The sequence below is a fragment of the Mustela nivalis genome (genome assembly GCF_964662115.1).
Source record: "Mustela nivalis genome assembly, chromosome: 3".
In the NCBI taxonomy this organism is placed as follows: domain Eukaryota; kingdom Metazoa; phylum Chordata; class Mammalia; order Carnivora; family Mustelidae; genus Mustela; species Mustela nivalis.
In genome coordinates, this window is record NC_139022.1 from 73,866,843 (window position 1) to 73,891,892 (window position 25,050).

General features: G+C 37.7%; 1 long non-coding RNA gene across 1 annotated transcript in view; it reads right to left on the reverse strand.

The window, feature by feature from the left end:
• Positions 1–2,045: 2,045 nt before the first annotated feature.
• LOC309861646 overlaps positions 2,046–25,050 on the reverse strand; it is a 151,228-nt gene continuing 128,223 nt past the window's right edge. Inside the window, exon 4 of the long non-coding RNA XR_014310088.1 lies at positions 2,046–2,207. This is a non-coding gene — a long non-coding RNA (uncharacterized lncRNA). The remainder of the gene's footprint in view (positions 2,208–25,050) is intronic.

Consider the following 25,050-nt stretch of genomic DNA (forward strand, 5'->3'; position numbering starts at 1 on the left):
AGGCCTATTTAGTAGAGATAAAGACCTTGGGAATTTACATGCTTCATGTACTCCTTTACCTTATTGAGTGAGAAATAGGGAAGCTCTACTTCATTGTGCTAATTATAATATATGCACCTCATATCAAAAATCAAATTTGGAGAAGTGTTTATTAAACACAGTAATTCTTTGACCCAACAATCCAACCTCTGTGCATATATCCTACAAGAAAAATAAAGCAAAACAAAACAGTACTTTCCTTCCATATACACATACATCTATCTATATGTTCAATATAGTAAAGGAACTGGTTGGCTCAACTGCGGGACTATACTATAGCTTATTATATACTATAATTTATAATGTACTACTAAAAAGAAAGGTTGCAAAGCGATGCACATGTTAAAGTCCCATACTTGTAAAAAAATAAGAGGGCAAAAGTCCCATGTGAGAATGTGTTTGCATATATTTATAAAAAGCATAGGAAAAGGTGGATAAGACATCACCACACTGGACTAATAACACTGTTTACTGGAATGGAGTGGGTTTGGCAAGAAAGGGAGATACTAACATTTTCTTTATACAATACCTCTATATTGTTTGAATTATTACAAGAAGCATGCATTATTTTTTTACTTTTTTCCATCCTCCCCAAATTCTACAAACTAACTTCAGAAAACAACAATAATTTCTTGCAGTTTTATTCTTTCAAGAGAAAACAGAAAGAAAATAGTGTATGTGATGGTTCCTATGCTCCCTGACCCTAGGTAGTTTGCTGGGGTGTTAAACCTGTGAGGAAGGTTATTTTAGTTCCTAAGGTGGACCTCTAACAATGACCTCTGATTAAGTCTGAATAGGTCACCCACTATTTTCTCTAGTCCTTGACCTTGAATTTCTCTAACTCCTTCTTCAAGGTCTATTTCTCAGCATCAGTTCAACTAAGGTCCAGGAATGGGTTATAGTTCCTGGAATTTGGTCCCAATGCAAAAATTCTTATTCTGGCTCACTCCTTTTTCCTTTTGTATGTGTATGTTATTCAGACAGGCTCAAAAGTATCTCATTTATTATTTCAAGAGAATCATCCTTATCTTATTTTAACTGATAACCTATTAGTAATCAACCAACAAACATCCTTTGAAAACCTAGTTAAGTACCTATATGAGAACACTAATATTATATATATGTTATGTATACATTATATATATGTATCTTTGTAATCTGCTTTGCCTTAAAATTGGTAAGGGTTTATTACTTTGGGAAATAATCTATTCTGGAATCATACAGTCTCAAAGATATATCCAAAACTACTTCTTAGCATAATAGAATAATCTTTAGTGGAATTCTAATGAGTTAGCATATGAGTCTCTCTCTTTATGACAGTGAGAGATTTTACATAATGTACTTCTGGAAAATAAAATATTAATTATTTAGTATTTCTCCTCCTTCCTTAGTAGTCATAGAGAATAGATAGAATCTTCAGGGGGTTTTCAGCCTTTTCATTCCAGAAAGGAATTTTTAGATGGTTTATTTCTCTGAACCAAAGAAAGAAGTAGCAGTAGCCACAATGAGGTGGTGCAGAGGAAGATATCATGCTTTCTGGGAATGTGGCTTCCAAGTTATGCAGGAAGGCATCATTTTCATTAAACCATCTTGTGACTGGCTGAAGGTTGGCCAATGCCTATTTGCTACCAATTGTAGAATCCTGTAATATGCATCATGAATAATCTTTATTGCTATTCCAGAAAGAATGAAAACACCAGCTTTTCAGAATATACATTAATTGGAAACAATATGATCATTATATAAATAATTTCAGAAATTGCATTTAGCCACCACTAACAAAAACCCACAAAATAGGGATAACAATGAAACTGAAGGTAGAAAGTTATTATCAGTAGGGCAGCTTCATGATGTGAATAGGAACTCAGAGTCCTTTTCTTTTTACTCAGCCATATTTCCTGATCTCTTTTCCTCATGCTTACAAGATGGCTCCCTTTCCACCACTCTGTTGAGTGCCTTAGTCCCCACTCTAACTCTATCAATCAGACTATGGTGTGGGCAGAAAACAGGAAGAACAAGGCCCTGACCAAGTGTGCTAGCAGAGTCACCCTGGTATGAAAGTTCAAACCTTATTGGCCAGGGATGTGTCATATAGGTATCCTTAGCAACAGGGAGCTGGAAAATGTAATTTTGCCACTTCTCTCCCTCCCTCCAGAAAAAGCAAGGTCCTAGTAGCAAAAAATAAGAGAATGGATATTAGGTTGGTAATTCCTAGTCCCTGCCAACAATAAGCAATCCTGAATGAAAGCTTTTTTTCCCCTTCCTTTCTTAAAAGTCAAACTATGCTGCTCTAGAATCTACCCCAAGAACAAAACCGACTAAGTAAACAAAATATACTTACATTTATTTCGAAACTGTTTTTTGAAACTTTACATTTCGTTGGTTAACAAATTGTGGTATGTTCAATTATTTTTACTTTTTTAAAAAATATGACAATGGTTATATGTATTACATGCAAAGAAAAAGTAGTTGCATACATATTAATTAGCCCTATTTATCTTTTCTTAGTAATAAGTATCTTAATAAATATCTTAATAAATATCTTTCCTTAGTAATAAGGATACTCTGTATTTTATATTCAATTCGAAGTTTCTTTTTCCACCACTGTAAAGACAAAGTTACTGGAGAGTTACTGACTATGCCTGTGCAGTCAGTGAGGCAGATCCTCCTAATGCCCTGCCCAGACTCCAGGCCACTGACCCAATCTTAAATACTTGAGGAAATAGAAAGGTATTTCACAGAATGTGTTACCAACCAAAGACTCATTCTCATTCTCTAGTAAAACTAACCTCACTTCCCACTTATCACATCTCCAAAAGCAATTTTAGCTTATTTTTTTTTAATGTCTAAAAATCGTTTTCTTTTTTTACCTAATTCACAGCTCTATGACATCATCTCTTCAAGATCCTTCCTCGTTCCATTTGAGACACAGATGCTTTACCTTTTTCCCCGCAAAAAGTGTTCTAAAAAACACTTCCAAAAATTTAAAAGAAATATCTCTAGCATTGGATGAAAAGAGAAATGTTCAGCCGTTTGAGTCATGCCTTTCAAAACACTGAGAGTTTAGAAGACGCTATTTCAAAACATCTACGGTTCTTGGGCTGACATTAGATTCTCTAGATCCACTTCCTTATAAATCTTCAATTCCAACATCAAATTTTCACAGGAGAAAAAAAAGTTAAGGAGGTGGGTTATGAGAAAAAGCTTTTGGGAACCAGACACCCACGTTTGTTTTCTATCATCCAGTATGAGTCAAGAAACTTAGAATCAACAGTGATTGAGCAATTTATTTTTAATGGCAATGAAAGGAAATTATAAATGTTAAATGCAGTCTTCTCTTCTCATGAAGATGTATTATCTGCCTCTGAGCTCATCTGAGAGAGCAGTAGTTCAATTTTGCAATGTTTACATGATGTACCTAATTTTGAAAGAAAACAATCTGTCTTGGTCAAATTTTCTTGTGGTGACTTAGGTTTGGAAAGAATAGATTTTGCATCTAGGATACAAAAAGATGCCTGTTGTGGCAACAAGAAAAAACCCATAAAATGTGTTTAACGAATTATCCCCCATCACCATTTTTAGAAGGTCATAGCTCTCTACAGAATGGGGGTTGCTTGACTGTGCTTTTGAATCACCTGGACAACTTTAAAAGACATGGACACTTGGTTCAATACTCTTGGAGATTCTTAAGTAACTGAGCTGATGTGCTACTGGGACAGAGAGCCTCTCTTCCAGAATATGCTGTTCAAACTCCCTTACCATGTTCCAGCCACCCAATTGGGAAGTTTTAAGATGTTTCATGATTCAAGCCACTGCATTTTTCTCATTCACCTTCAGGTGAAAGACCAGATGCATTCCTGAGAACAGTGTGGAAGGTGAACTCTGAACTCCCAGAAATTTACAAGGCTATGTTTATGCAACTCTAAATTTTAATAGCCACCCTCAATTCTAAATTCATTACTTCTCTCTCTCTCTCTCTCTCTCTCTGACACACACACACATGCATGCATTTGATAAAGAAGGGAAATAGAACTCCTACATTAGAAACAAAGAAGAAAGGTTAGTTAAGGCACAGAGAGGTAGAAATAACTTGAAACACAGTGTCTCTCATCTTTCCATTCAACTAACTCTGGAGGTGGATGTATTTATGTCCTCCTGAACCTTTGCTTCAGTTACCAGGGGCAGCTGGGGCAGGAGGGAGCAATGGTTGTAACAGTCCCTGTAGCACCTGCGAGACACCTCTCGGTAGTAAGAACCTTGGAATGCTCAGGATGGCTTCGCGGACTGTGTTGGGCTCCCCGCCGAGGGGAGGAGGCGCCCGGGCCAGCCGGAGGCCTCTCCTTGGGGCTGAGCGGGATGGCGAGTGTCGCGAACCCGGAACGCACCCACAGAAGACACCGGGCACCCACAGAAGACACCGGGCTTGGGGGATCTGTCGAAGCATCTGTCGAAGCAGGATCTCACTTTATTGTGCGGGGGCACACCTTATATAGAGCAGCAGAAGGGAAGTGAGGACAGAGGGGGAAGAGCCAATAAGATTATGCCAAGTAGCAGTTGCTGGGTAAGGCGTGTCGGGCGAGAGGAGGAAGTGCCATAGGTTTCAGGAACCGAAACTGTGAAATTGGCGCCTTGTTGGCGGGAAGAGACGGCAAGCCGGCGCCATCTTTATTCTGGGCCGCACCCTGTGGAGGCACCTCTAGTTATGTGCCTTACAGGACTGCTTGCTCTTGATGGGCTTACCCAGCTTCCCTGGATGCCCTGGAGGGAAAGCTATCTCTGGAATAAGGTCTCATCCCTAAGATTAGCCCCGTGGTCAATGGGGACACTCTCTGAGTTACACAAGACAGATACCACAGCATTTTACTTCACTCCAATTAAAACTGAGAAAAAGTGAAAGAAAGATGACAGAAAACTCAATGTACCATAGGATGCTTTTTGATATTGGGATTATGGGAGCTTGGAAGTTCTTCCAACACTACTCTTCCCTCAAAGCTTCAATGGTCAACACCCTTGTTATAAAAAGAATATGTAAGGCAAACTGACTTTGGAGGGTAAGATGCGCATTATACATCTTTCTTCTACCATTAGTTTTCTGAAACCAGAATACTCTAATGCAAAAGATCTCACAAAACAAAAATAAAAACAGGAGTTGGCCCTTTTCTAATTTCATGACCTATATTCTTAACTGTAAATGCTTCTGAAATCAGAATAACTATGAATGACAGTCAAGCTGTAAGGTAGCATGCTGTTTTGCAAGACTTGAAGAGAAACCCTTATCTCTCTTTGCATTGACAAGCATAAAATGAGAATTGATATGCTCGTTTCTTTTTTTCTAATATACTCATTTAATACCCACCACACTGTCATTGAGCATCTGTGTGTCACGCACAGTACTAACTCTAGTGACTGCAGTGATGAGTAAGATTTGATTCTTATGAGAAACAGTGTAGTAGGGGCGATACTGAAGGTGTGCAGAAAATCCTTTAGCACAGACTTGAAGGGACATAAGGCGAGAACAGGTGTGTGTGTGTGTGTATACCCAAATGATTAAGAACTTGAGAGAGAATGCCTACAGTGAGATCTATTTATTTGTCTTATTCCATAAGAAATCTTAGCACATACTTGGGGCGCCTGGGTGGCTCAGTGGGTTAAAGCCTCTGCCTTTGGCTCAGGTCATGATCTCAGGGTCCTGGGATCGAGCCCCGAGTTGGGCTCTCTGCTCAGTGGGGAGTCTGCTTCCTCCTCTCTCTCTCTGCCTGCCTCTCTGCCTACTTGTGATCTGTCAAATAAATAAAATAAAAATAAAAAAAGACAACAAGATTATCTTAAAAATTGGAAGTCTAACCACCAGCTTTATGCTTACTTCGTCAAGCTGCTCAAACAGCTGTTGGGATGAACTGACAAGCTCCTGTTACAAACGTCTTTTAGGTTTGATGTTAGAAGTCTCAACATAGACATAGTTGGTGAATATTCTGTCTACTGGTAAACATATCTTGATGGTGACACACATATAAAACACTGTATGACCTTACAGACTCTCAAAGCACTCTGCCCCACCTTTCTTTAATGTCTGTTTCTTTCTTTCTTTCTTTCTTAAAAAAAAAAAAAGATTTTATTTATTTATTTGACAGAGAAAGAGAGATCACAAGCAGGCAGAAAGGCAGACAGAGGGGAGTGGGAAGCAAGCTCCCTGCTGAGCAAAGAGCCGGATGCAAGGATCAATATCAGGACCCTGAGATCATGATCTGAGTTGAAGACAGAGGTTTAACCCACTGAGCCACCCAGGTGCCCCTAATGTCTGTTTCTTAATCGCTGGTTTTAACCATGTTCCCCAGATGCCTGAACACAGAAGTACAAAAACTTCAAGATAACTCAGTATCCACATAGATGTAATTTTCAAACACTTTCAAGCCACAGAACCCTTTTCTTAAGGCAAAATCTTATGAGGGAGAGAAATACACAAAGCAGATTAAAATAGGACTCTGCTGGTTAAAGGCAAGAGGTAGCTTAAAGCTTCCTGTGTGGATTCCTTCCCAGTTCTCTGTTCTCCAGCTGCTGCTTCCTCTCCTTCTCAAGCTGCTACCTGAGGCTTTCCACAGAAGCCCTTAGGTTCCTCAAGGCACAGCGGGCAGACCACTCTCCTAAGGAGAGCAGATATTTCATGGAACACAGCAATCACATCTTTTTAGTTGAGCTTGACTGGAGAGGAGTTTCAGGCACTAATCCAAATCCCCTAAAGCTACTGTGTTTTGTTCTGTCACAAACCAGACACAAACTTTGGCATGTCCCTGCAACTTTGTGAATCGGCCCTCCTTTCTACCATAATGTCCTGAAAGGTCGTTTTAACACTTAACACAAAATAAGACAAAACAAAAAAACCTTGCAAAATTAATTTGTAACTCTAAGCACCATTCAAAGACAAAGACTTCTGAAAATGTGTAGACTTTTCCCTTGAGTTAACTGGGGTAAAATGAAAACAACTTTAGATCCAGAAAGGTCTGCATTTCTATCTCAGTTCCACAATTTACCATATATGTGACTTTGACTGAGTCATTTGATCCTCCTGGACCCTCAGTTTCCTAATTTTCAAAAATGGAGGCAGTAGAGGCAAACAGGGCTATTATAAAAGATATATGACAGTACGAAGTCCCCACCTAGCCCAGTGTTTGGTAGATGCTAGCCATCAGATAAATGTTCACTGGACCCAAATGCATTTATTTAAAAAAAAAAAGCCACATCATTTCTCTTTAATATGGATTCTACATCATAGCACTGCATTGTAGCAAATATATTAGCAATTGACTGACTCACCTGAAAAATGGTGCTATATAAATGCAAATTGACTTCGCACAATCACACTTACTCATCAGTATATGCTTCCATCTTTCTTTCTTAAAAACCGTATCTATGTCTTCACTCTGGATAGCTACTACCTTTAGAAATTAATGAGTAAAATTATTCATTTCTCAGCTTTTTCTCTTTTTTGATAGAAAAAGCTCATTTCATCAAAGGTGACTTGATGAAAATTTACAGTCAGATTAAAATGTAGCTGTTATATCTTTAAAACTAGAACATTTACTGTTTTTCTTCTTAAATCATTCTTTTGATAAAATATACTTACATATTTCCTATTATAGATGATATTTCGATATTTTTCTGTGTCTTATTGACAAGAGACTACCGTGGGAGTCTTAGAAAAAGAAACATAGAAACCAGAAAAAGACCACCCTGCTATCTAGCTTTTCTTTTATTTGTTTGATGACTATTTTTGAAGTCTTGAAATATGTGAAATGCATGTCTTGCCAAATCTTTATATGTTTTGTCACTTCCAATAAGAAATTAGATCTCACATCTGTTTCTGTTTTGAGAATACATCACTTTTTTTTTTTTTAACAGACATGAAAATCAGAAAATGGAGGGATCAGAAATCTGTACTGAGAATTTAAGTCTCTGGTTGGAGACTGGGGCAGTGTGGGAGTGCCCTGAATTCAAGGTAGGTCCTCCATCTGGTGGAGGTGAAAGCAATCCCAACCACTCTCCACTACCCCAAGCAGGGCATCACAGTTGTAAGAACAGCAGAGGCTATCTCATCTAAAATACTCACTGGCTCTTTCAAACCGGAAGGAAATTACTTAATAAGTTGCTATCTCATGCCACTAAAATAGGGTGATATTAATTCTCTTCAATTAAAATTAGTGTCCATTTATTAAAAGTTTATTTTATTAGTTCTGCTTGGGGGAAGAGAGATTTCTTATTCCACCCTACTTCGTGAGGCTGAACTGATTAGATAAAACATGCCTTTGGTGCAATTGTTAGTTTCTGGGCAACAACTGCAGCGATCGTAACATACCTCCAGAGGGGAAACAGCACATCTGATGCCATACAGTGCACCAGCAACAATAAAAACCGCTGTATGACACTACAAAGATAGAGTCTGTTGACAATGCTAATGACAGGCAGGAAAGTAAATGTACTTCCGTGGCAGGGACTTCATTATACATACAATTATTGTCTTTGAATGATGTTTAGTGGAACAGTCATCGGTAAAAAGAACACTTGTCCTACCTGCATTCATTCTTGGAGGAGGTAGTGAATGAAGTAGGCAGGCATCAGAGTTAGGTAACAAATCTAATTCTGTGGCCTTCAAAAACAAAACTTCCTGAAGCCTGCCTTCTCTCTAAGGAAATGGGAGATAACGGAGTGAAATGTGCTTTTGGTTATCACTTTGCAAGTGATGATAATGACAACCTTTCTCCTGCCCAACGGCATGCACCTCACTGAGACTGTTTCATTGAACCCTGCAGAATATTTATACTACTACATTTGGCATTTTTTTTTTTTTAATGGTCCGGGAACTTAGAACACTGTATTTCCAATATCTCTCTTTTAGAAAAAAAAGCAAAATAAAATGATTTCAACATGGATTGTTTAAATTGTTTCTCTTTTTCAAAGATAGTAAGAGACTACTTCCCACTGGTTGTTTTAATTGTTGGCTTATTTGTGCCTCACAGTGTCCTAAGTAAGCAGTCGAGACCAGAGAGAATTGCTTTATCAATTCCAAATGCCCAGAATAGAGACTCTCACGCTTGGATCTGGTCATGTAGCCATTTGATCCAATTGTGCAATAGAAGCTGGAATGGGGGAGATTCGGCCCTGCGGGCTTCACTACTCAGAAAAAGGGACCACAGTTGCTGGGTGGGTAGATATCCTGAAACACTGTCTACTGCTTGTTAAATTGCCTGAAGGCCCTATAGAGATATGTAGGGCAGACCTATTCTTGATTTATCATCTCTCTTTCTCCAGAATGAATTTTAAATGGTGTAGAAAATGATCATAAAAGCAGAAAAGGGCAATTAGAATTGTTTCTAAATTGGATTTTTATGAAATAATTATGACATGCAAAGAGAAAAGAGATTACACTTTTAAGCTCCAAGGTAATTAGTTAGTTAATGCAGTTACATGCCAAATTTACATATGAGTTCCCTAGCAACCAAGATAACATAGAAATCTGACAGATTATAGAGTTCTCCTGTCCAGAAAAAGTGATAAAAGGAAAGAATTTTTTTCCAGCCACTGACCTTTAGAAAGAATTCATAAATTAAGTGTTTACTTAAGAATGTTTAAAAAACATTCTTCAAATAGATATTTTTATTTCATCCTTTTGTGGAAGCTGAAGGAATAACACTAAACTTTAATTCAATAAACTTATAGGGGTGAAAGATTAATGTGGTTCGGTCTACAAATACCTCTGGGAACTACTGATTTCTATATCACAACTTATTGTGGGGTCTTCACCAGGCCTGAGTTCATCTAGAAGGATAGGCTGAAAGCTATGTAGCAATTTTCTGAACATTTAGAAATATAATGTTACATCTTCCAATTATTTTTAAATAACACTTATTATAGAAGTATGCAACCATTGTAGTAATTGAAAAAAAATCAACTTCACGTTGTCACTACCCAGTGATCGCCACAATTAAATTCTTGGGCATATCTTTCCAGATATTTCTGCAAGTGTTGTTATTCTTTTTCAGTCTGTTTTTTTTCCCCCCCAAATCACCAATCTCAGTCTTCTTCTTTCAACACATTTTTATATCATCTAATACTAAGACCAAATTCAAATTTACCCAATTGTCCCTAAAATACCTTTATACCTGGTTGGTCCAAATCTGGATCCAGGCAGACTCAGTCTATCTGGTTATTAGGTCTCTTTTAGTCAAGCACAAACTTTTTATTATGGCTACAATAATGCTGAAGGGCCAGGGCCAGTAGCCCTGTGGAGTGTTTCACCTTCCAGATTTGTTTAGTTATTCAGATAATCCAGCAGGGGTTTGGAGGGATGGAAAAATTAAGGGGCCCAGATGCTATCTGCCATGGATGAGAAAGACTCTAGTAGGTGGAGGTGGAGAAGGTTCTAAATGCAGGTTGGGTTAGTCTGGGCACTGGCTATCAGGGGAGGATCCCCTCCTATGAGTTGTGATTAGGATGGCAGTCAGCAGAAAGGGGTGGGGAGCTAGCAGTGGGCCAGGACTTCACCCAATGAAGCAGACACTAGGTGGAGACATGTTTACTGGAGCGTGTCTCTTAGAAAACATGAATTAGTGGCTGTGCCAACCAAGGTTTGGCTTTCAGCACTATCCTTTCAATGGCACAATTAGCCCATCTGAGTGACAGTCTCATTGCAGTGTTCCTGAGAAAGGAAGGAGCTTCCCTCTGCCTGTGTTGATATTTGCATTTTATGGGGGCCTTTTCACAAGGGGACAATTCATTCAAGAGTGGTAACATACTCATCTCTGTGTCTGCAGTATCTGGCACAGTCCTTGGTACAATGAAAAACAGACTTTGGGGACATCCCTGACACATAACAAGTGTGACTATTCAGAACGGTCTTAGGCACAAGCAAGAGAAACCCTTTTATAAATGGTTCTACTCTGGGCTCCTTCAGTCATGCCACCCTTATGGGGTGAGGTACCCCTGAGGCTAAGGGGCATGCCCATCAAGGGTTCCAACCCCATTTCTAAACTGAGCTATATATACATAGACCCTGCAATTCACTGTGCAAATGGCTCCAAATGTGTTTTGAAGGACTTGAGTGACCTCCTGCAGGCCTGAATTCCTGGAAGCTCCCCTAAGCCAATAGTATATGCATCTCTAGGCCTGGGGGCTTGGTCACGGGATGACTATTAGCAGGGGTTAGAGATGGAGTTTGGACCAGAGACATGTCCATACGTGAACTCAGGAGATGCCTTCAGATTTGGATGGAGCTGAGGTTGAAAGAGAAGTAGGACAGGCTGCAGGGAGCAGTAGGGGGAGGCCAGAGCTTAGACCAGCTCCCCCTACATTGCCAATCCCGGCTGGAAACTCTGAGGAGTCTAAGAGTGCTAAGTTCTAACCCCGCCTTCCAGTTCATTATGGAGAAGTGTTTGTCAAGGTAGGAGACAAGGACTTCTTTCTTAATGGTATTTTTTTCTTAATATAGATGTTTAAGTATTTATTTATTATTTATTAATTTTTAAAAAGATTTTATTTTATTTGACAGACAGCAAGATCACAAGTAGGCAGAGAGGCAAGCAGAGAGAGAGGGAGAAGCAGGCTCCCTGCTGAGCAGAGAGCCCGAAGCAGGGCTCAATCCCAGGACCCCAAGATCATGACCTGAGTCAAAGGCAGAAGCTTAACCCACTGAGCCACACAGGCACCCAATGTTTAAGTATTTAGACAAATGGTATAGGACTTCCATGTACACCCTTGCCCCAGGTTCGCAATCACTAGGGTTGTGGGCAGGGGTGGAGCCTATAGGCTTGCACTTGCTGAAGGCAATGCTCCTCAGAGATAATTGCTTATGTTTTTCCTACCTTTTTTCTTAAGTCCTTAGAGTCAACTAATCTACATCTAGTGTCCCCTGTCCCTCAGTTAGTGGAGCATGAGTCTCAGAAGTCAACCAAACTCATGGGAATCCTTCATAGGCCCTATGTTCCTCTCTGAGACTGTCATTATGGGGCCATTAGTGAGTCACACTTTAGTCTGAGAAATAGTTCATGGATTATCCAGGCTCCCCATTGCCTCTTCTCTTGCTCCACTTTAAACAATTCTACTACCATTTCCTACTTCCGCCAGTACAGTATCAGGAGAAATATAAAGAAAACATCTATTAATTTTATTGAGTTCATGTCCCTTGTATTGGAAGTATGTATTGGAAGTATAAAAAAAAGTTATTTTTTTTTAAAAAATTATTTATTTTATTTGAGAGAAAGAGAGAGGAGCGGAGGGAGGGGCAGAGGGAGAGAGAGAATGCTCAAGCAGACTCCCCCCTGAGCAAGGAGCCCATTTGGAGCTCGATTAACAGGATCCTAAGATCATAACAAGCCAAAATCAAGAACTGGCTGCTTAACCAACTAAGCCACCTGGGTGCCCTGTTATTTTGTTTTTCTAACAGCCACTAATATGGATATATTCCAATGTTTTTGCTCTCCATTAAAAACTATAGCCAAAAGTTGACTAAAGACTGATTTTAGGAGAAACAACAAAGAGCTAATAAACATTAAATGTTTAGGAAATCATACACTAGAGAAATACTTTTGCAAAGGAAAAGGGGGAAAATGAACATTTCTGTCTTGTAAGCTATAGAAATGTCCTTACTTTCATAAGCAACAGTTTTCTCTTTCCAACCCGAATTACACATCTCAACCATATCAGAGACACTTCCTTGTAATAATTTTGTAAGGAAAAAAGATCATGTGCCAGCAAAATTCAATCCTTGGTCTGAAATGTATTTATACATTATAAGTGAGGTCAGAACAAAGTGATTCAGAGAATGGAGGGAAAGTTTCCTTTGATGTGTTCTGAGAATAAGAGAAGCCCCAGTGCCCAGATGGAAGGGCCATTTGCTTTGTATTTTCCATCTTTCTTTCTCTTAGGACAAACTATTGCAGAGATCCTCAGACAGATATTTCATAGGAAGGCTCATAAGTAAAAACATCCGAACCTTGGGAACCTGATCTCCGTTACCAATTCTACATTTCCAAAAGGGCATTTAAATACATCATTGTTTGTTCCCAGTGACTAGTTAATTGCATTTTGATTTGGTAATTGCAAACAGATCCCCCAGTCTCTCAGCTTTTCTATAAGCATAACAATCTTTAATGTGATGGAACCAGAGTTATACTTATAAATTCCAGAAGAGGTTCATATTAGATTCTCAGATGATTTTTCTGCTCTTCTATTGTTAATGTTGGATCTGTATTTTTTTTTCTTCAACTTACAACAATAGTTATTATTGATTCAATGTTGATTTGGTCTATCGGAAAATTGTTCAAAGATGGTGGCAGAAAAGACCACAAAAATGCTCACATTATTGCATTTTATACTACAGATTATTTACATTTTCATGCATTCCAGACCTAGAGAAAGAAAGAGTACCTACAAGAAAAGGGAAACTTTTCCTGAAATTGGGAAGACAGGGAAATTATAAGCTATCTTTGAGAACGCTACATTTTTGTTATCATATTTGTATCATCTCTAAAGTGAGACACGATTATTGTTGAATTAGTGGGATTCTGAGCATTTCTGAGATGAAAGCAATGATAAAAGTGAAGGGACTCTCCAAAGCAGTAAACACAACGAACCAGTAATAACACGCAACAACAAGGGCAAATCTCACAGACATTATACTAAACAAAGAAGTTAGACATAATAGCCTACATACCATGTGATTTGTTATATGATGTTCAGCAACAGGCAAAGGTAATCTACATTAGCGAAGTCAGAACACTGTTAACTCGGGGGTAAGGGCTGGACATGCCTGGGGGAGAGCATGAAGATTCTAGGGGATGGAAACGTACTAGAGTTTGACTGAGGTAGTAGTTACCCAGGCTTGTACATAATAAAAAGTCATCCATCTGTATAGTCCTAAAATTTGTGCATTTTATACACTCTACTACTATATATTTAACGTCAATTTAAGAAAAAATGAAGAGAACAAAAGAGCTAGCTTCTGTTACTCTCCTCTCTCTAGTTCCTGCTCTGTTTTCTTTTATTTGGCTTCCCTCAGCTCTTTTTCTCTCTTCTCTTTTTCTTCATATCTTAAATAGAAGGTGTTAGGAGAGTGAAGAATTTGTGAGACTGTGAGAAAATAAACTGGATTCAAATGTTATTGTATTTGGCTTGAAGCCAAACCAAATTCAAAATTTCCTTAAGGATAAAAAGTTTAAATACATAATAAAATTAGCTAACATTTGTTTATTACTTCATAGTTTACAAAGCTTTCCCACATTATCTCATTTGATCATGAAACAACACTATAAAATGCACATTCAGGCCTTCGTTTTATAGATGAAAGAAACCAAGCTCAGAAAGTTGAAATGACAAATTTCATAGTGAGTAAGTGGTAGAGTCCTTATTTAAACTAATTCAGGAGATCCATGAACTTGAATAGAAAAACTAATTTATATCTTTATTTTATAACTTCCAACTAAGGATTTCTTTCCATTTTCAATGTATGCAATAAACCTCAGTAGCATTAATGATACTTGTGACTGCTACTGTCTTAGTCAGTTTGGGCTGCCATAACAAAATACTATAGACCAGGTGGCTTAAACAATGAACATGTATTTCTCCCAGTTCTGGGGGCTAGGAAGTCCAAGATCAAGGTGCTAGCAGACTTGGTATCATAAGGACCATTTTCTGACTTACAGCTGTGTCCTTACATGGCAGAGAAAGAGAACAGAAAAAGTTCTGATCTTTCTTCCTTTTCTTATAAGGCCACTAATCCCAACATGGGCACCCCTCCCTCATGCCCTCATCCAAACCTAATCACCTACCACCTCCAAATGCCAATACATTAGGGATTAGGGCTTCAGCATCTGAATGGGGGAGGAGCTTACAAATAGAGCGTAGGAGTCACCAACAGAAATAACAGGTATTTCTTATCTTCGAGTTGAAAAAGATATCTTGAGCTATCATTTACATACATGACTACTTTATAACCAGTGCTAGATTACATATGTTTGAGTATCTTTTAACTATAGATGGTCATAGCAACTATCTAGGCACTTCGTGGGTCAGGCAACATGATGAATTTGAGGGTTCTTACTCAGGTGACCCACATACCTTGGTTATTTTCCAGTACTTCATACCTCTAATTGTTGGTGATCAGTCCTTGGAAGGAGGTGAATTAAAGACCACCCATACCTAATGTTCTCATTCAAGCCTACATATCTTTAAAATATAACATTTAACTTTAACTTTCATATATTTTCAATATACTGTCTAATTATGCAATGCATTAATAAAGGAATACCTACAATACAGTATTATATTAAAAATATTCTGATAACTACATTTCATTATAACTAGTTTCCTTTGTAGTACTATGCATTTTATTTTATTAGTGAAAAACACTCTTCTGAGAAGGTATCCTTAGGTTTCACTAGCCTGCTGAAAGGGACATAGTACAAAAAGGTTAAGAACCTCTGCTTCGGGGGCACCTGCATTGCTTAGTCAGATGAGCGGCTGCATCTGGCTCAGGTCATGATCCCATAAGTCCCGGATCTGGCCTTGTCAGGCTCTGCACTCAGCGGGGAACCTGCTTCTCCCTCTCCCTCTGCCCCTCCCCCAGCTTGTGCTCTTGTGCTCTCTCATGCGCTCTCAACCTCTCTCACTCTCTCACTCGCTTACTCTCTCGCAAATAAATAAAATATTAAAAAAAAAAAAGCAGCACTTCTGCTTCAGACCTGTGCTTTTTCCATTATGTGATCAATTTATAACATTTAAGAATAACAGGAACAAATTTAGGAAAAGTGCTTTAAGAAGTAAAAATTCATCATGTGTATCACTCATTTTCTCCAGCTATTGCTTAAAAACTAGATGAAATGTTTTAACTTTTTTCTTCTAGATCTCTTCAATGTAAGGATCAACCCAAACCAAGCATATTTATATTACAAATTCCCTTGACAGTAGGTGAAGATGTAACCATTAGCTCATCTACATTTCCTTTTTTATATCTAAGTGTCTGATGCCAGTCAAGGTAACTAAACAAAAGCATATGTTCTGCCTTCATTCGGTCTAGTCCCTTTGCAAGCTAGGTAGTGTTGTTAGTCCTGTGTTGCTGCTTTCTAGAAATGGCAAAGTAGTAGTTTATTTATCAGCCTTGAACTATGAATACTGTGTACAAAGAGTCTTGGCAGCTATACGGCGGGTGCCATCCCGGAGCAGCGTTCTAACAGTATACTGCAGAAGCCTGTGTTCTGATAAGAACATGTGTCATCCCATACCAACTCTGAAGTCGTATTGCAACAAATATTAGTAATACAGTAATGATGCTGTCTTTTAATGTAAGAACTGCAAAGTTCTATTTCTTAAAATGAATCAAATGTTATTGCTCCAATTATGTATATGATGGAAATGAAAACAAAACTGGTTAATCCATTTGAAAAAAAACATCTAAAAGTACCTAAAAATAAAGGTGATAGAAACAGCAGAAGATGCCCAACTGCTTATATCCACATTTCTTTCTTTTCATTGTATTGAATTAGAAAACAATCACATGTACTGGGCACTTGCAAATGATAAAAATACATTTACACTGAAATACTTCCTTAAAGATAAAAATAAATCCACAAGTGTATTGTCAAATCCAGTACTTAAATTATTTTTCTTCATGGTAGTGAAGTGTGGTGGTTGAAAGGGTAGAGTTTAAAACCTTCCTAAATCCTAGGAAGAATTTCTAGCAATGAGAAACTGAACAAGTTTTTTAATCTCTCTGGGTCTGTTTTCTCATCATAATTTTTTAAAATTTAAATCCCAGTGTAGTTAACATAGTGTTATATTAGTTTCAGGTATACAATACAGTGACTCAACAGTTCCAAATATTACTCAGTGATCATAAAGATAAGTGTGCTCTTAATGCCCTCTCATTGTAAATTAAAGATAACAGTACTTCTGTGTTAGAACACTGGGCACAAGAAACACTCAACAATGGTAGCTATTATAAACCACTCAAACCTTTTAAAAATAGATGCAGATAAAAATTACATTTAATTTTGTTTCCATACATAAACTGAAAATTCCTTCAGGGTTTATTCTATTTCTTTTTTATAATACATCCTTTAAAAGATCCAGCTGGTTAATATTAGGTTTCTAATGCATTGAATGAAATACCTAAAATAAGTGAATTCTACAAGGAAGACATGATCATTTCCCACTGTTTAATACATATCCTAAAATGACAAATAGCCAAAAATATATGATCCACTCTGTCTATACATAAGAAATCATTTGGTCACCTTGGATATTATAAATATAATCACCTTTCCCACTGAATTGGTTTTCTAAGGCCACAAAAATGTCCTGTCATAACTAATCACAAATCCTCAGCAGCACATAAAATAAACATCGATTGCTCATGCATCTGGGGTCTGGGGCTCAGCATCTCTGTGATCTAGGCAAGGTTCACTAGCTAATGGCTGACCTGGGATGTCTGTGGCTAGGGTGACTGACATGATTCAGTACTACCCCACGTGGATCTTATCATTCAGTTTAGTTCAGATGTGTTAGTCTCATGGCGGTGGCATAGGATAGAAGCAAACACAAATGCACAAACGTCTTTCCAAGTCTCTGCTTGGCTCTATATTCTAAATCCTACCAGCCAAGGTGAGCCCGCACTGCTCATCTCTGAATAAAGACGCAAGAAAATATACTACACCTCCAGACAACAAGACCTGCAAAGTCCCACAAAAAGGACACAGACCTAGGGAAAGGTGAAGAACTGAGACCATTACTGTTCTCAGTGAACCATACCCATGTTCATGTATGTCACTGCTGCAGAGTCCACCAGGCTAATATAACTGACACCTTGGAAGACTAACTTCCAGACATCATAGTAGATTAACGTATGCATGCTTGCCCTTTGAATGCCACCAGGTACCATTTTCTCCCTTTCCTGCATTTATCAATTCCCCTCAAATACTGTCTTACCCAAATTACTGCTTCCATGTCTTTTCTTCTAGAACAAATACAAACATTGCTACGTAACTGTATACACACACAAACACACACACACACACTATAATACAGAGAAAAAGTATAAAGTATAAAAAGTATATACATATATTTATACTTTTTCTCTATATTATAGTGTGTATATATATACACACTATATATATAGTAAGTACATAAGTTTTATATATATATAAAAGTACATATACACTTTTCTCTATATTACTCTATATACTTTCTCTGTATTACTTTTTCTGTTATATAAGCACTATAAATATATATATGTACATATATATATATATATAATATATATACACTTTTTCTCTATATTATAGTGGGCCTCCGTTGACTGCAACTGGGACATTTAAATTTTGCACATGTCAAATTTAAGTGCACCTAAAATTCAGATTTATGATGAGTATCTCAGGGCAAATATACATTCTGTTGGTTTTTACTATTATGGAAGAGTCATGATTGATGGTTTATAGTATTCTCTCCTAGTCACTATTGTCGCTTATATTTATATTCTTCTATAAATAATGCAAATCTAACTAGAACTTGGTCCACAACTGACTTCTCTAACATCACCACGTCTCTTGTGCATGATGACCTGGCTAGCAACTCTTTCACTTGTAAATCATATGTGAATGATACACAGCCTTGTCCTCGTGGCATTTTTTACTATTTCCCTGGACACGGGTTTTCAAAAGGGAGTCAAGACTTCCCCCTCATTCTGTAAACCTTACATCATGTTCTTTTATATTTGGCATTTATGACATTCCCAGTGACTTTTCAATGAAGAGTCCCGCAGGAAAGGGGCGCCTGGGTGGCTCAGTTGGTTAAGCTACTGCTTCCAGGTCATGATCTCAGCAGGGAGTCTGCTTCTCCCTCTGACCCTCCCCTCTCTCATGCTCTCTCACTCGTTGTCTCTCAAATAAACAAATAAAATCTTTATCAAAAAGAGAGAGAGAGAGAGAGAGAGAGAGAGAGAAAGATTCCCACAGGAAAATCCTGGGGGAGGCACTTGATAACTTCTTTGAACTTCTTTCTGATACTGAAATATGAAGATAGTTTTCAGATAGGTTCTTTCTCCTGCAAATAATTTTTTCCTCTTCTTTTCTTGGGACATTAGAAATTATGTCTATCTTCTATTCTTAGTCCTTGGTACATCATTAGCCTCACTGTCAGATCTCACTAAATATATGTTTGCCTGCCTCCAAGAAACGTCCTGCAGAGAAAGAATGCTGATAGTAAAAGACAAGTTTTCTGGAAATATCAAATGTGTATGCTCACATTACAGACCTGTAGTAAAAACTGGAGTGTCATACACTTAGTTTAAAAGGATATAAGCTAATGACAGGAAACAAACTATGACATTTGACCGCCTTTGTTTGTTTTTGTTTTTGTTTTGCCTTCTCCATCTCCTTCTACTTTGCTTGCACTATTGTCTATAATGACTATGTAGTATTTTATGCATCCATGCCAGGAGAAAGTATGTCTAAGGTGTGTATCCACTCTCCTTCTTGTGAAAGCTTTGGTTGGTTGGTTTGTTTCTGTTTCCCCATCTGGGGAACAATTCCTCCATTCCTCCACTGCACTATCCACTCTAATTCATTTCTGATGATTCTTGGAAGAACTCTCTCGGGCCTTTCGTTTTTCCTTTCTTTTCTTTTTTCAGGCTGTCATGGAAAGCAAACATATTGGCTTATATAAGGTTATGTCTCACCCTCTCTGTTTCAGAGAAATATTTTTTTGAAGTTTTTATTTATTTATTTAGGGGGAAGGGGCAGAGGGAGGGGGAGGAGCAGGCTCCCCCAACACAAACACCCCGAGCAGGGAGCCGGAAGTGGGGTCTCCATCCTAGGACTATGAGATCATGACCTGACCCAAAGGCAGATGGGGAACCAACTGAGCCACCCAGGTGTCCCTGTTTCAGAGAAGCTTAAGTGAAAGTTTCACTCTGGGCTGGAAAACCAAAAACAAAAATTGTTTTATGTATATCTAATTCACATGTGTGGCATTTGTTTCATATTCCTCATATTTAGCTTTGTTGTAAAATGGTCTGCCTGTTATAGGAAATGTTACAGACAGATACAGTGACCTCTTTTGCCTTAGCATAAAAGACTATTCAGAAATTCAAAACAATAGGAAAAGAAGGCAACAGTAAGAGGGGAGCTGATAGCTGAGGGGTCTTATAAGCAATTTGCTTTTGTAACCTAAAGGACTGAGTGATTTAGCCCAGAACACTGATTCCTCTAATAAATAATAAGGGAGTATACGAAACTTGAAAATAAGATATGACACTCATGCTCAATCGTGTAGTAACACAGGCACTACTGAAATTCTGATGGGCATATAAAATTAGTCTAAAATTTTTGTTCAAATTACTAGTCCTTTATTTGATATATATTATTTGTCCATATAGGCTGCCCTGATGATTTTTATTTGCTGGCCAAGCCTCATTCTTTTCTGAAATAATAAATAAGCTTTAACTTTTTCTTAAAAGAAAGGTAATGTATGTTCAATCTGGGATATGCAAAATAAAATACTAAGATAAAATTTGGAGTATTCAGAGTAAAATAATAAAATAAAATTAGCATAATTCTAACAACCAAAGATGATCACAATTAGCATTTTAGTTATTGTTTTAGGCTCTTTACACCTCTAATTATATGACCGCTGAGGACATAAAACTCAACATAACCAAAGGAGTACCTATGAAATGTATGGCATTATGTTAAATCAACAGCAGCAACAATAACAAAAAAACACTGAGTTTGTGTCCCATTGGCTCCTGCAGTCTAATGGCCAAGTAATAAGCAAATAGATTAAAAAGAAATCTATCTGTAAGTGTCATCTTTCCTCCCAAACCTACTTCTCTACATTTTGGGAGACACTCAAGAAACTTTCCTTTTTTTTAATACTCCTCATCCAACCGTTCCTCTAGTTAAACAGATATTTTCTCCCTAAGGGCCTCCACATCTTACATCTCTCTCTATCCCCATCCCCTCTATTTTCCTTCAAACTTCATCAGCTCTTGCCTAAATTATTATAATACTCCTCTAAACATGGTCCACAGTGTGCTTCCTAAAACACAGATTTGGGTTTTTTTAAAAGATTTTTTAAAATTTAATTTTATTTTTTTAAAGATTTTATTTATTTATTTGACAGCGAGAGAGAGAGAGAGATCACAAGCGGCAGAGAGGCAGGCAGAGGGGGAGGGGGAAGCAGGCTCCCGAGGAGCACAGAGCCTAATGCAGGGCTTGATCCCAGGACCCTGAGATCATGACCTGAGCTGAAGGCAGAGGCTTACCCCACTGAGCCACCCAGGCGCCCCCAGATGTGGTCTTATTACTTCCTTCCTCTACATCAGGTTTAAATTAGAAAATACTGCAACTCTAGCACTTCTTTAGTCTTTGATTTTACGTTACAGGTAAAACAAGAGTAAGATCTCTGCTCTGGTTCTTTCTACTCAGTATAAAAAAGGACAGAACAAATACATGGGAATGGGAATGTAGAGGGTTGTTTTTTTTGTTGTTTGTTTTAAGACATTCTTGGTCCACACTTCCTGGGCACATTATCTAAGTAAAATGTGAAGTAGTAGGGAAGATGGTCATAAATTAAATAAGTAGTAAGTATATAATATAATAAATAAATTAAAAACATATAATGTAGAATAAATAAGAAGGAAAGGTAACAAGGAATCAAATTTAAAAAGTAAGCCTAAAGACCCAGGATCTAATGTAGAGAGAACAATGGAAAGGTTTTAGACTAAGAAAATAATCTACGCTATGAAGAAACAAATGGGTTAACCATAATGTTTACAAAGTGATGGCTTAAAATCATGTATAGTAAACATCCTTGAGTAGAATATTCTTTTCCTCACCTAAAATGTGTTAAGTCTTTTAAATATGTGGCATGGCCTGTAAGGCTAGCTACATATTTCCACTTAAAAAGTAACACAGTTGGGGTGCCTGGGTAGCTCAGTGGGTTAAAGCCTCTGCCTTCGGCTCAGATCATGATCCTGGGGTCCTGGAATGGAGCCGCACATCGGGCTCTCTGCTCAGCAGGGAGCCTGCTTCCCCTTCTCTCTCTGTCTGCCTCTCTGCCTACTTGTGATCTCTGTCAAATGAATAAATAAAATCTTTAAAAAAAAAGTGACACAGTTTTTCAAAACTGAAAGAAAAGGGATAGGGAACTGGCTTATCCAATTCAAAGGAGAGGGTGACTAACTGGTGTCAAACAAGGGTTCAAATCTTGCCTCTTCCACTTATAGCCAGTAAAACAACATAAGCTGCTTAATTACTGAGTACCAACGGCTTCATACAGAAAACTGGAACAGATATATAGATATATAGATACAGATATATAGATATTCCTATAATATCTATCTTATAGGAATGCTAGAAGATCTGAAAATGACACATGGCATATGTTTGGCACAACTGCTTGGCAGTTTTCTCAATAAGTGGTATGTATTGTTAGGATTACTAGAGTCATGGAAAACTCTAGAATCGAGGCAAAGTACTCGCATACCAATGCCAAAGCAATCACGTGGTTTGACCTAAATTATATTAAAACTAAAGAAGTATATGTTATAAGATAATTCTAAGTAGAAATTACAATCTTATGAAATAGTTTAATTATTAAACCCTTCACATAGTATATGTTCTTTTGAAAGGAAACATAATCTTCAGCATTTATCCAATTAAATGCTACCAGTTTTCTGTTGTACTGTTTGTAAAAGTAAGTTGCTGAGAGAAGCCCTAGGAGAAAAGCACAGAATATCTATTTCATTGGAGAATAAGCTAAACACTGAATCTGAAAGACCTCTGCTAAAGTGTTGAAAGCATGGACTTCAGTGATTCATGTTTGGCATAGGAACTTAGGTCACTCAGAGGTGTTTTGCAACCTGTGTTTTGGCAGAACCTTAACTTCCAGCTTCACTCCACCCCCCAGAGAAAAATATATTCTAACCAAACAATTAACAAAAAACAAAAAACAAAAAAAAAAGAGGAGAAAACATCTTTCCCAGTAAACACTGAATGAACAGATGAGTATTTGTGAGGAACTCACTAACTCGGGGATCATCTAGAACGTGTGTCGGCACACCAGGTCTTAGTTTCCAAAACATGCTGTACTGGCTTTTCCACCTTTAATAAATATCATGGAGCACCACTACGCATTCCAGGTGAAAGACAACATGTATACAGAACCATCAATTTTGTTTCAAACTGGCTGGAAGAGCAGAAGTTTGACTTGACAGGTTCTCTTGGGATGTTAATTCCCCAAGAGTATGTCAGTATTTCCTTGCTTAGGAAGCGAATGCTGTCAGGAAACTAAACCCAGTACTTTTTACAGCCAGCATACAGTTCTAGCCCATGGGGGCCCGGGCTGGCCAAGACTAGCAATGTTTTCAGCATGCATGTACCTTCCAGTGGCTTTACTCAATTCAGAATTGAAATTTGGAGGCACTTGGGAGAGAAAAATAAAACTTGGTTACTTGAGACCTAATTTTTCTAAATTTTAATGTTTATAAAGTTTTTTTTTTTTTTTGGAGCACATGAATACATAATAATCTGCAAAAACTTAATCCCAGAAAATATTCCTTGCCTTTTTAACTCTTACTTCTTTTACTAGGTATGTGCAGATAAAAATTAGCAAATGCACTGTAATTTTTATTAATGGTATTTAACATTTGCTGCTAAGATTCAATAATTGATTATTCCCAATGATCTATCATATGCGAAACCATTGATAAAGGTGATCATCAGAATAAAATTTTATACATAGTACTGTATTTCACAATGAAGTAACCCTCTAACAATGACATACATCCATTAATCAGCCTTTTTTGGTACATTTGTTCACTTACAAATCCATCAAACGCTCCATGATTTTAAGGCATCTTTCCCCAAATTGCCTAATTATCCAATGAAACATTTTGAGAGGTTTTTTGTTTTTTTTTTTTAAAGATTTTATTTATTTATTTGAGAGCATGAGAGAGGAGAAGGTCAAAGGGAGAAGCAGACTCCCCATGGATTTGGGAGCCCGATGCGGGACTCGATGCCCGAACTCTGGCATCATGACCCGAGCTAAAGGCAGTTGCTTAACCAACTGAGCCATGCAGGTGCTTTTGAGAGATCTTTTTAATATACCTTAACAAAATCCAGATACACAGGTTTATAGCATTTCTGGATCTAAACAGAAAGGGAATTCCACCTGTGAAAGGAAGCTAAGCCAATTTGACTTATTTTTGGTACCCAATCTGAGTTCTTGTGATCTCTGGTTTCTCTTCCGTTTGTTCTAGAACTCATTTCTAAAGCCTTTAAAGATTTATTTATTTGAAAGAGAGAGAAGGAGAGACAGAGATCATGAGAAGGGAGAGGGGCACAGGGACAGGGAAACAGAATCTCAAGCAGATTCCTGCTGGCTTCTTTCATTTTATATAATGTTTTTGAGGTTCATCCATTTTGTAGTATATATCAGTATTCTATTAATTTTTATTGCTGAATAATATTCATTATAGGTAAAGACCATATTTTATTTATCCACTTATTAGATGATGGACATCTGCACTGTTTTTACTCTTAGCTGTTATGAATAATGGTTTTATGAACATCTGTGTACAAGTGTTGCATGAGGATGTGTTTTCATTTCTTTTGGGTAAATACTTAAAAGTGAAATTACTGGGTCACACGTTAATTTCTATGTTTAACAATTTGGGGAGCTGCCAAACTGTTTCCAAAGTGGCTGAACCATTTTACATTCCCAGCACAGTGAATGAGTTTCAGTTTCTCAACATCTTCACCAACACTTGTTACTGTCTATTTTTTTGTATTATAACCACTCTAGTGGCTGTGAGGTGTTCACATGGTTTTGATTGGCATTTCCTTAATGACTCATGATTTTGAGCATCTTTTCATGTGCTAATTAGCCACCTTATCTGGATTCATGACTATTCAAATCCTGTGTACTTTTTAAAAAATTTGATTGTCGTGGGGTGCCTGGGTGGCTCAG